At 41.4% G+C, this 5,632-nt stretch overlaps 1 protein-coding gene across 3 annotated transcripts in view; it reads left to right on the top strand.

The window, feature by feature from the left end:
* The window catches only part of NFAT5 (nuclear factor of activated T-cells 5), an 80,927-nt gene that overhangs the window by 7,587 nt on the left and 67,708 nt on the right, over positions 1-5,632 (top strand). The gene's annotated exons all lie outside the window — the stretch shown is intronic.

Raw genomic sequence — 5,632 nt, 5'->3', positions numbered from 1 at the left:
ATGTTTAGTATATTTTCCTTTTACTCTGCCTTCACCATGCCCTTGAAAGAAAGAAAAAGATGTGCATCTAAGGAGAAGAACTTTCCCTTGGAAAAGAAGACAACAGGGGGGAGACTTGCCCCCCTTTTTGCCCCTCTTCTCCCCCTCCCCCCCACAGAGCGAGAACTGGGGCTGAAAAAGAGAATCTGTTCTCCTCCTCCTCCCCAAGAATTTGGATCTGTTATGGAAGGTGAGGGAGAGAAAAACACCTTTATGTCCTCAGGAACTGCTTGAGTGTGTCTAAGTCTGAGGCCTGATTATATTAACCCTAATCTGAAACTGGGAAAACAGCTCTCCGCAGAAGAGTGGAGGGTAAGGAGAGGAGGAAAGTGTGGAGCTCTACAGGGAACTCTAGCAGATGGTTACTGATGTTGCACCCAAAGGACATATTTGCACTTCCCTGACCATACAGGGGATTACTACTGTAAAAACGCTTTCCCATTCACTTCCTTGTGCACATCAAAGTCAGAATAAAAAAGCAGCATAGCTGGAGTTTGGGGTGTGCGCTTAGCAGCACTCTGCTTCTGGTGTTTACATCGGTGCATTCCCAAGGCTGCTCTAATAGTGGATACACCATGGTTTTTTGACATTTGGTGTGATCAGAATGAGTGAACATACTGGGCATGTCAGATGCGGTACAGAATCTTGTGAGCTCTTTGACCCCCTCCTGCTGCTTTTTCAGAAGGACCACTGGGTCCTGCTGCACATTTCTTATTTGATCCTCAGAGGTGAGATGAGTTGTACAGTAAAGGTTCTGCACTGAGAACTTGGGATTTATTTTATCCAAAAGTATGTGTTCTGACCAGAGGTATTCACTGGCTCTGCCTTCCCTGTTCCCTTTGGCCACAAGGAGAGGTGTGTGTTACTTCAGCTGGCCTGGGAGGTCTAAAGAGTTTGGCATTTGAGAGATGAGTTAATAACCACTTTAACTTTTTTTGGTATTTTGGAGGGCTTGATTCTCCAATTTCCAAAGGTGCCCAAATGTCTCACGGTGATGACCTCCATTCAACCTGACCATCACTTATAACAAAACAAGGCCTTCAAAAAAGAGGACGTCCACACTTTCATATGGCTGACACTTGTATGGGTGGTAGATTTGATAGGGAAGGTGACCTTGGCAGCTTAGAGCTCCAGTCTGTTTGTTCTTGAATCTTTCCTTTGTTTTGTGTAAATCTTTTGTGTCTGATCGTATTTATCCTGAAACTACAGTGTTTTATGGAAATGCTAGCAGGCCAAACTTTTGTTATTATAGAATAACCAATTGAAATTGACTTGGTTATTATTTTAAGAGATGAAGCAAACCAGAAATGTCAAGTGTCAAGAAAACAGCTGCAGGTACACATTTAAGTGGCAGTGAGAGGATTGAATAATAGACAATGACCAAGTGATCAAAGATTTTTCCCCCCGCCTCGTTTAAGATTTAACATAAGTTCATTCTCTTTACCTCACCACAAGGTAGCACAGTATCTGCATAGAAAACTGTTACCTTAGTCTTTTTCTGTCAGGTGTGTTGATCTAAGGTTTTGTTCCTTACAGTTATGTGTTACATAAAGGTCTTGCTGCAATTAATTCTTCAGATTTTTGAAGGAGCGGGATTAGCTGTTTTCTGTTATAAGGGCCTGGCAGGAGCAGACTTCTAGTTCTTCTATTTAAGATTTGTTTTACAATTTACAGAACTGTTTAAAATAAAGGTTGATAATTGGGTTCTCATGAACACATTTGATCATTTTAGTAATAAAACAAGGATCTCGTATTCATCAATCCAGGCTGAAGGGGTTTTACCCACTCTTTTAATGTTAATCAGGCAAGTATAACCAACTAGGAATCCAGAGTTTTGTGCTGCAACATTTGATGCCCTCAGCTTCTTTCTCAGGCACCTAGATCTGTTGCACTTCCAGAAAACAGAAGACAGCAAAGAGGCTCCCTAGGAGATAGCGTTAGACTAACATTGTGGGCTCTCTGTTTATTACTCCCTTTTGTCATGTCTTCATTCAGAGATCAATTACAAGCGGAACATGTGAATGAAGTGTGTCCCTCACATACCAACACGAGCATATTCCCAAGAGTAAATATGGATCATTTGTGAGGCTCTTCAGTTGCAGATGGTAGAGATGAAGGCTTTATGCCAAGTAGTTCCAGTGTTGGCTACACTCTAATTTCTCGTTTACAGAGACCTGTGTGGCTGGAGCTCACGTAACCTACTTTCCAGCTTTGCCTGTGATTGTAATTTTCATACTTTTGTAACAAGTGGTGCTTGCTTCTTCAGTTGTATTTGTCAAATGTTGACCAGATTTTTTGCACTGAAGGATACTTTTTGTTCTGCAACGTTGGTTGAAACAAACTGTCATCTTTCTGTTCAGAATGCTGATTTAAGTCTCTCTAACTGCGTATATTACTAGAAACAAGTCAATAAACCCTCTGCCTTCTATTTGGAATACTTCAAAAGCCAGTGCCCCTCTATCCTAAAACACTTTAAGTTTTTTGAAAGATAAATGTGGTGTGTGAATCTTACCTCTGAATTAACAGGTGTGATAATTACCCACTACATAGAAAACTGCAAGAGAGTCTTGGTTGTGAGCTGTCTTCCTTTTTCTTGTCCCTCCAAAATAATTTTTACAAGGGTAGTTTGCAAAGTGTTGAAGATGAATAAAAATGAATCCTTTCCAGCATATCTCTCTCTTTTTTTTTTTTTTAGAGTTCTTGTTCCTCTTACCATGCTGTAACAGTAGGCATTGGGTCCTGCTTCCATGTTTTCCCCTCCCACCCAGCATTAAGAAAAGTCTTCCAACCTACAGCTGATTTTCTGTTAGCTTCCAGTTCCTGTCTCAATGTGTTTGTTTCTAATGATAATCAAACAGCACACCCTGTAAGCACAGGGTAACACTCACTGAACCATATTCATTTCATCCTTTTAAATTGCCTCTGCACGTGTAGAATGTAATCAGGTGTGTGTTGCATGATGTATTTTTCTGCTAACAATGTCCACTAAAAAATTATATTAATATCTTGAAAAAGCATTGCATATACAAACCTTACCTGCACTTTCTCATATCCCCTCTCCTGTCCAGAAATAAAAATGTCTTCTGTGGGATGCTGTTAGTTGCCATCCTGGTGATGTAAGGCATTATGGCATTCCTTTATGCAGAAGTTTGTCCCTCTGAAAGTAGGCTAATGGGAAAATCTATAGTAGTGTAGTATTTGCTAAGTAACTGAATCTATACCACTGCTGTGGGCTGCTGGACTGTTTCTTTTTAAAAAAGTGTATGTAGCAGGTTTACAGAGGTAATCAAGCTTCTCTGTAAAACAAAACAGAAACCCACAACAAATCAAACTCTCAGATACATTTTTGCACATTTCTGTGAAAGTTGAATTTTGCCATCTACTTGTTAATCAGTAGAAAAGTTAGATAATTATTTTTCCAGTCTTGAGACCATAGACTAGAGGAACTAGTTCATTTTATTTTCCTCCATAAAACTGAAGAAGCTATATAAATTGTACTTGCGCTTAAGTAACTGAAACTTATCTGCAAATAAAACCTCAAAATCCTAGAATCATTAGAAAATGAGGATTGGAAGGGACCTCAGGAGTTCACATCTAGTCCAACTCCTTGCTGAAAGCGGGACCAGCCCCACCTAATTATCCTGGCCAAGGCTTTGTCATAGTTTCATAGTAGGTAGGGTCGGAAGGGACCTGAGCAGATCATCAAGTCCGACCCCCTGCCATGGGCTGGAAAGAATGCTGGGGTCAAATGACCCCAGCTAGGTGATCATCTAACCTCCTTTTGAAGACTCCCGGGGTAGAAGTGAGGGGTCTAGCCGGGTCTTCAAAGTTTCCAAGGATGGGAAGTCTGCAGCCTCTCTGAATAACCTATTCCAGTGATCTACTACCCTCTTTGTGAGAGAGTTTTCCTTAATATCCAGCTTCAACTTCCCAGGCTGCAGCTGGAGCCCATTGCTCCTTGTTCTGTCATCTGCCCCCACTGAGAACAGTCCAGCTCCATCTTCTTTGCAGCCCCCGTGCAACAAGTTGAAGGCTGCTTTTCAATCTCCCCAGTCTTCTCTTTCCTTGATTAAAGCCCAGTTCCCTCAGCCTCTCCTCACAAGTCATGTGCCCCAGCCCCTGAACAATTTTCATACCCTCTGCTGGACTCCCTAATTTGTCCACGTCCTTTCTGCAGTGGGACTTGGATTTTGAATAATTGGAACTAGGGTGTCACATTTTCTTTAAACCTTCCTCCCTCCCCCCTCCCCACGTATTAATAGTGAAGTAAAGGCATAGTTCTGTCCAAACCTAATGGCGTATTGGGCCAGCATGTTTAAGGTACTCGTGAACAGTATATAAGGAGTCATGCGTCTAGCAGCACATCTGCCCACCTTTCACTCCCTACCCTGAATGAGCAAGTACCTGTCCCCCCTTTTTCTTCTTTTTTACCTGGTAGAAGCCTTTCACATGAGTCTGGAGCAGGGCTTGTGCTTCTGAAGCTGTGGCTTACTCTGCCATCTTATCCCATTAGTTATAAATATCTGTCACATTTCTCTAGCTTGACAGAATTGCCCATGTCAATAATCCGTTTCCTCTGATAAGGAAACAGTTACCAGAATTTTCAAATGCTGAGGACAGCCCTGACCCTGTAAGTTTCCAAGGTCATATTGTGACCAGATTATTAGAAATGAAATGTTCAATCAGCATTTCAATTTTGTGGCTAAAGCCTTTGCAAGCTTTGGTTTCTTGCTGTTAAAGGGCCACTGGGCAACAAGTCCCACCAGCTAACAGTTGAACAAGATAGCAATGAGGTTCTATACCTAGGCACATCTAGGAAAATCAGTTTATTGCGCATGTGTTTGAACAAGCAACTTTAATTGCTTCTATCTCTTTGTAGGATTAATATAAATTAGATACTAAAACTCTTTAGGTCAGGGCCTGCCTGGTTCTATGTATTAGTACAGTGCACAACATCCTAGGGCCTCTGGGCATTAATGCTATAAATAACTCATGAGCAAGATGTTTTAAACTGCGCTTCTGAATAGGTCACTGTTGGGCATGCAGTATCATGAGGATAGTGCAGGAGAGACCAAGCTGAAACTAGCTGTGTGACCGTTAGGGGATGGGATCCCTTTTATCCATCTGAAATTGTCTAATGGTGAGAACTCATGCTCTGGGACATGCAAAGTAAAAGTCCTATTAATAGACTTTTTGGGGGATGGATGCTGCAGTTGGCAGTGTGCTTGCTCTCCCTCTTCAATACAATAGAAGAAAAAAGTAGACCTTTAATTCTCTCATTGCTGCCTTGTTATAGTCCTAAGTAGCTTTTCTGCCTTTTCTTTCTTTCTTATTTGAGGTCCAGCCAGTAAGGCCTTAAGTTCCCAGAGCTCTTGAGTCAGACCCCCTCTTCTTCTATAAACAGGTTCTTGATGGAGGTTTCTTATATTAAGTACTTCTTCCTGTTTCTTGCCAGGCTTGGAATTCAGTTGGTAATTATGAAATTGTGCCATTCTTAGCATGTTGCAAAAGACCCTGGAAATAAGGGATAAACCTCGTGTGCAGTTGCTCAGAAGGAATTTCTTGTAAAAGTGATGGTAAAAAAAAAAAAAAA

Source organism: Gavialis gangeticus, unplaced genomic scaffold (genome assembly GCF_001723915.1).
Source record: "Gavialis gangeticus isolate Ggan-Ray unplaced genomic scaffold, GavGan_comp1, whole genome shotgun sequence".
Lineage (NCBI taxonomy): Eukaryota > Metazoa > Chordata > Crocodylia > Gavialidae > Gavialis > Gavialis gangeticus.
Note: the sequence above shows the minus strand (reverse complement) of the source record. Positions and strands in the feature narration are given on the sequence as shown.